The sequence below is a fragment of the Myotis yumanensis genome, unplaced genomic scaffold, assembly GCF_028538775.1.
Source record: "Myotis yumanensis isolate MYYU_CA2020_CCGP unplaced genomic scaffold, mMyoYum1.0.hap1 SCAF_1, whole genome shotgun sequence".
NCBI lineage: Eukaryota > Metazoa > Chordata > Mammalia > Chiroptera > Vespertilionidae > Myotis > Myotis yumanensis.
In genome coordinates this window covers 162,956,465-162,962,603 of record NW_027223752.1, presented here as the reverse complement: position 1 = coordinate 162,962,603, position 6,139 = coordinate 162,956,465, and positions in this window count along the sequence as shown.

Sequence of the window (6,139 nt, the reverse complement as noted above, 5' to 3'; positions counted from 1 at the left end):
CCAATGACAGAAAATTGGGACAATGAAAGGGAAAGAAAAGAAAACAAAGATAATCTGTACTTAGCGTATTTACAAATTCTGGAACTTGGGGGAATTTTCATTCATGATTTCCCTATACAAAATGTATGTGCTCATTTACAACACTGAAATAATCCTCAACCTACAGGCTATAAACTTTTTCTACTTAGCATAAGTATTTTCTCCAAGTAACCAAATATTATTTAAAAATTACAGTACTATATTTTGCTATTATAAAGCAGTGCATCTTATTAATTTATTTAATTTAATAATCATCTGCCTACGTTTTGGCATTGTGATTAGTTCTCACATATTTTGCCATTCATTCATTTATTCATTCAGCACATCTTCATTGAACATCCTTTATGTGCCATTGTTTTATCAATAAATAACCTAGACAAGAATTAAACTCAAATAAGAAATGTCTTGAGGCATGTAGTTGGAGCTGCAGGGCTGTAAGGGAGAGGAGGGTAGGAAGGAGGAGAGTGGGAGCGCTTGAGGGAGAAGGGGGCTCACTGTGTTTACCCCAGGCACGGGTTTTAAGCGCCCTCCCCAGCCTGAGGCTCGAACTCTTGTGGAGGAGAGAGTGACTCTTCTGGGTCCAGCTGTGGTGTGGCAGGAGTCTGATCTGTTTGGGTTGCTGGAGCCCTGAGAGCCTATAGGGAAATGGAGGGAAATGACTGGTGTGTTTTTCAGGAGACAGCAAGAGTGGAAGAGCTGAGAGCCTGAGTATGTGAGGGAGCATTGAGCTCAGTGGACATGAGGAACTACTGGCTGCACTGCATGTCAGTGCTGGGCTTCCTCCTGTCCCTCTTCTCGCTACAAGTGTGAAGCACTGAAGGGGTTTCAAGATGGCAGTGGAGTAGGTGGGCCTTTCTTGCACCTCCTCCCAGGGCCAGACTGGAAAAAAAAAAAAAACATAAGCTGGGGAACATTCACCAGGAATTACCAACTGAGGACTAGCTGAGAAGGAGACTTTTAATAAGGGAGGGCAGAAATCACCTGCAGAGTTGTAGGAAGGGCAGGATCGTGAGAGGGGCTGACCCATCTCCCACCTTGGGGCAAGCCAAGAGTGAGGAGGGATATCTTGAGTCTGAGTGGAGGTGGAGCTGATGGGTCGGGGTGGACAGGACCAGGGGTATGTGTGGGGAGGATCTCTGAGAGAAACGAAGCCTGGACTCAAGGCTGGGATCCCCAGCCCAGAGCGCTAGAGCTGAGAACAACGGCCCACATTACATTCAGCCATGAAAGGTGGTGGGGTTTCTGACTGCCAAGGAGAGGCAGAGCCGATTGGAGATAAAGGCATTTTTTTCCCAGAACACAAGATTTATGTTTACAGCCACTCATTTGAGTAGGCTTCAGTGGAGGGAGTGGAGGGCGGACTGGATTTGCCTGAGGAGAGGCTGGGGTGGGAAGCATTGTGGGGAGTGTGGAACAGTGGCAGCTGGGAGACCTGCAATCTGTTGTCCACCTCATACTGCAGTGACCATTTTTCCAGTGAGGTTCAGGCCCCTTCTAGCAACCAAAGCTTAGGAAAAGGCAAATATCCTTCCCTGGAGGATACAGCTTGCTCCACTCTGCATCTCAACCCCTGCTGAGGAGATGGTAGCAGAGTCGAAGCCTCCAGATTTGAACAGTATCAGAGGGAGTCAGTGACTGGCATTGGGGTAGGTCCATACTCCCCACTGTCCCAGAACCTAATTGGTACTTCCTCCTACAGGAGAGCTAATAGAAACTCCCGGCTTCCAGCAGATACCACTGGTCTGCATACGAGGGGATCCACTCAGCCAAAGGAAGGGAAATATTCTTAAACTAGAGGCCCAGTACACAAAAATTTGTGCACTGGCGGGGGGCAGGGGTCCCTCAGCCCCACTTGTGCCCTCTCACAGTCTGGGACCCCTCAGGAGATAACGACCTGCTGGCTTAGGCCTGCTCCCGGGTGGCAGAGGGCAGGCCCAATCCCTAGGTGCAGCCCCTGGTTGGGCTCAGAGCAGGGCCGATTGGGGAGTCGGGGCGCCACCCCCTGTCACACACAGAGCAGGGCCGATCAGGAGGTTGCGATGCCACCCCTAGTCCCGCTCAGGGTAGGGCCGATTGGGGGGTGGGAGCACCACCCCCTGTCACACTCAAGGCAGGGTCGATGGGGAGGTTGTGGCGCCACCCCCTGTCATGCACAGAGCAGGGCCAATCAGGGGGTTGGGGCACTGCCCCCTGTCACTCACAGAGCAGGGCGGATCAGGGGGTTGGGGCGCTGCCCCCTGTCACTCACAGACCAGGGTGGATCAGGGGGTTGGGGTGCCGCCCTCTATCACCCACAGAGCAGGGCCGATCAGGGTGTTGGGGCACTCCCCCCTGTCACACTCAGGGCAGGGCTGATGGGGAGGTTGCTGCTCCACCCCATCACACACAGAGCAGGGCCCATGGGGGGGTGGGGGGTGCTGCACCCTGTCACACACAGAGCAGGGCCAATCAGGGGGTTGGGGAGCTCCCCCCATCAGGCACAGAGCAGGGCCGATCAGGGGGTTGGGGCACCTTCCCCTGTCACAAACAGAGCAGGGCGGATAGGGAGGTTGTGGCCCCACCCCCTGTCACACACAGAGCCACAGGGCGATCAAGCGGTTTGGGCGCTGCCCCCTGTCATGCTGCTCCAGGGGCGAGGAGGCCTCGTGGCTCCACTGATCCCAGTGCTGGGAGGCCTTGCGGCTCCACTTGACACCGGGGAAGTGAGGCGTCACTGCTCCACTGATCCTGGTGCTGGAAGTCCTCGTGGCTCCGCTGATCCCGGTGCCAAGAAGCCGTGTGGCTCCACTGATCCTGGTGTTGGGAGGCATATTACCCTTTTACTATATAGGATAGAGGCCTGGTGCACGGGTGGGGGCCGGCTGGTTTGCCCTGAAGGGTGTCCCGGATCAGGGTGGGGGTCCCGCTTGGGTTCCTGGCCAGCCTGGATGAGGGGATGATGGCTGTTTGCATATGGTCACACCTCCTTCAGGGTGGGGGTCCCCACTGGGGTGCCTGGCCAGCCTGGGTGAGGGGCTGAGGGCCGTTTTCAGGCTGGTGGGCAACTGAAGCTCCCAACCTCTCCTTTTTTTCTTTCTTTTTTTTTAATTTTGGGATTTATTTACCTTCTATGGCTGTCACTGGAGCTGAGAGCCGGTTTTAGCTCTGAGGCTTGGCTCCAGCTCTGAGGCTCGGCTCCAGCTCTGAGACCTCGGCTGCTGAAAGCAGGTTTCTGGGGTTTTTTTTAGCTTCTATAATTGCAACAATGTTTCTTAAACTGCAAGCTCAGAGGCTGGCAGCGGCAGGCGGGGAATGTTGGCTTCCTCCATCACTGAAGCAAGCAAGCCTCCTGTTCGCTTCAAGCTGCCTGGCTGCCGGCCGCCATCTTGGTTGGCAGTTAATTTGCATATCACCCTGATTAGCCAATTGGAAGGGTAGCGGAGGTATGGCTAATTACCATGTTTCTCTATTATTATTAGATAGGATAGTCTCAGAGAAGTGACTCTTTGATGGGGAAACCCACTGACCATCTTCCCTGAAATTTGAAATACCCCTCCCCTTCATGAGAGACCAAGAGATCTCATACAGCCAATTCAGCCTAAAGCCCTTTGAGAAAAAGCCTTTTCAGTGACTAAGATTATAGTTGGCCAGCACAGGGAGGTGTGCAGAGGCAGAGCTCTAGCAGCCTTGGGCCATTTGCTGGCCCTTCCCTTGACACCATGCTGATAACAACAGGGATCTAGAGCTCACCTTAGCCCTCCCACTCATAGCCAAGCCCTGTAGAGACAGACACAAACTGTGGATGGTTTGAAGCTTTGAACAGGTTGCTGATAGCCAAACATGGACAGCTTCTGATAGTGGTTAGCAGCACTTCCCAGGAATCCCAGAAGTGGCAGACAAAACTGGAAGCCTCAGTCAACATAAGAGCAAAATCCAAAGGGAGCTACAAGGAGGCACTAAATTCTACTGAAATGAATACTACTTTCTTCTTCTTCTTCTTCTTTTTCTTCTTCTTCTTCTTCTTCTTCTTCTTCTTCTTCTTCTTCTCCTCCTCCTCCTCCTCCTTCTCTTTTTCCTTCTCCTACTCCCTCTACTCCTCCTCCTCCTTCTTTTTCTTCTGAATTGTTTTTTTTAAATTTTTTCTTCTTTATTGCTTTGTTATTATTTTTGTTTCTTTTTTCTTTCATATCTTTTATTTTTCTGTTTCCTTTTCTTACACTATTTTTTCTTTCTTCTTCTTACTCTTGTTTCATTTTCTTATTTTTTGTCTTTCTTGCACCTCATTTTAACTTTTCATAATTTTTCTTCTTTTTCTTTTATACTGTTTTGCTTTCTCTATTATTTATTTTTATTATTTATCTCCCTTATTTTATTTAATATTCCTTTTTATCACCAGCTTTTGTTTCTCCTCATATTTTTTTAATTTTCTTTTATTATTCCTGTTCTTTTTCCTAATTCTGTTTTATTTTGTGGTTGTTTTTGTTGTTCTTATAGGGGCCTTTGTATATTTTTGTTTTGTTTCTTGGTTTGTTTTGTTTTGTCAGCAATTGCACAACAGCTCACACAGCGTGGTTGGGGTTGAGCCTCATAGTCAGCCAGCTTGAGAGGAGATCCCACCCACAAATGGGACTAACAATCAAGACGCAATTGGAACAGAGAGAGATCCCTCCCAAAACCCACACAAGGGACATTCCTGGGGCATCCAGCTCATGAGAACAAAGGGAATGCACCTTTGGGTATCACAGAACACTAATACATAAAGCCAATACTAATACTATTAGTATCACAGAATACTAATACATAGAAACAAATACCAAGGGACAGCAAAAATGAGGAGACAATGAAAAACACTCCAAATGAAAAAAGGAGGAAACTCCATAAAAAGAGCTAAACAAAAAGGAGGCAAGCAATTCATCAGATATGCAAGATTAAAAGTGATGGTTATAAGGATGCACAAGGAACTTAGTGAGAACTACTAGGGTATTATTGGGAACTACAAGAGCATGAAAAAGGAAATAAAAACAATGTAAAAGAATCAGTTACAAATGAAGAATACCATATCTGACATCAAGAATATACTGGAAGAAATCAAAATTAGATTAAATAAGGCAGAGGATCTAATCAGTGATTTGGAAGCAAGGTAAAAAAAAAAAAAAAAAACACCCAATTAGAGCAGCAAAAATAAAAAACGAATTGAAAGCAAGAGTATAATTTAAGGGAAAATTGGGATGATATGAAACATAAGAAAATCCACATCATAGGAGTACCAAGAAGAAGAACATGAACAAATAATAGAGACCCCATGTAAAGAAATAATGATAGAAAACTTTCCTCTGTGAAGGAAAAAGTCACAGAAGTTCAGGAAGCACAGAGAGTTCCAGTCAAGATGAACCCAGAGAACCACTGCAAGACACATCATAATTAAAATGACAAGCATTAAGAACAAAGAATCTTAAATGCAGTAAGAGAGAGCCAGAAAGTTACCTACAAAGGAGTACCCCTTAGACTGTCAGCTGATTTCTCAAAGAAACACTTCAGGCCATAGTGAATGGCATGAAGTATTCAAAGTAATAATTAATACCTATCCTCCTCAAACTATTCCAAAAAATTCAAGAGGAGTGAAGACTTCCAAGCTGTTTTTACAAGGCTAGCATTATCTTAATTCTACAACTAGAGAAAAACACTACAAAGAAAGAGAATTACAGGTCAATATCCCTGATGAACATAGATGCTATAATCCTCAACAAAATATTAACAAATCAGATCTAGCAATACATTAAACAGGTTATGCACCATAACCAAGTGGGATTTATGCTGGGGATACTAGGTTGGTTTAATATTCACAAATCAATAAACATGATACATCATGTAAACAAAATGAAACATAAAAATCACATGATCATATCAATAGATGCAAAAATACATTTAACAAAGTCCAGCATTCATTTATGATGAAAACTCTCAGCAAACTAGAAATAGAGAGATCATACTTCAACATAATAAAGGCCAAATATGACAAACTTACAGCAAACATCATACTCAATGGGCATAAACTAAAAACATTTTCCTTAAGAATAGGAAGAGGACAAGGACGTCTGCTTTTACCATTCTTACTCAACAG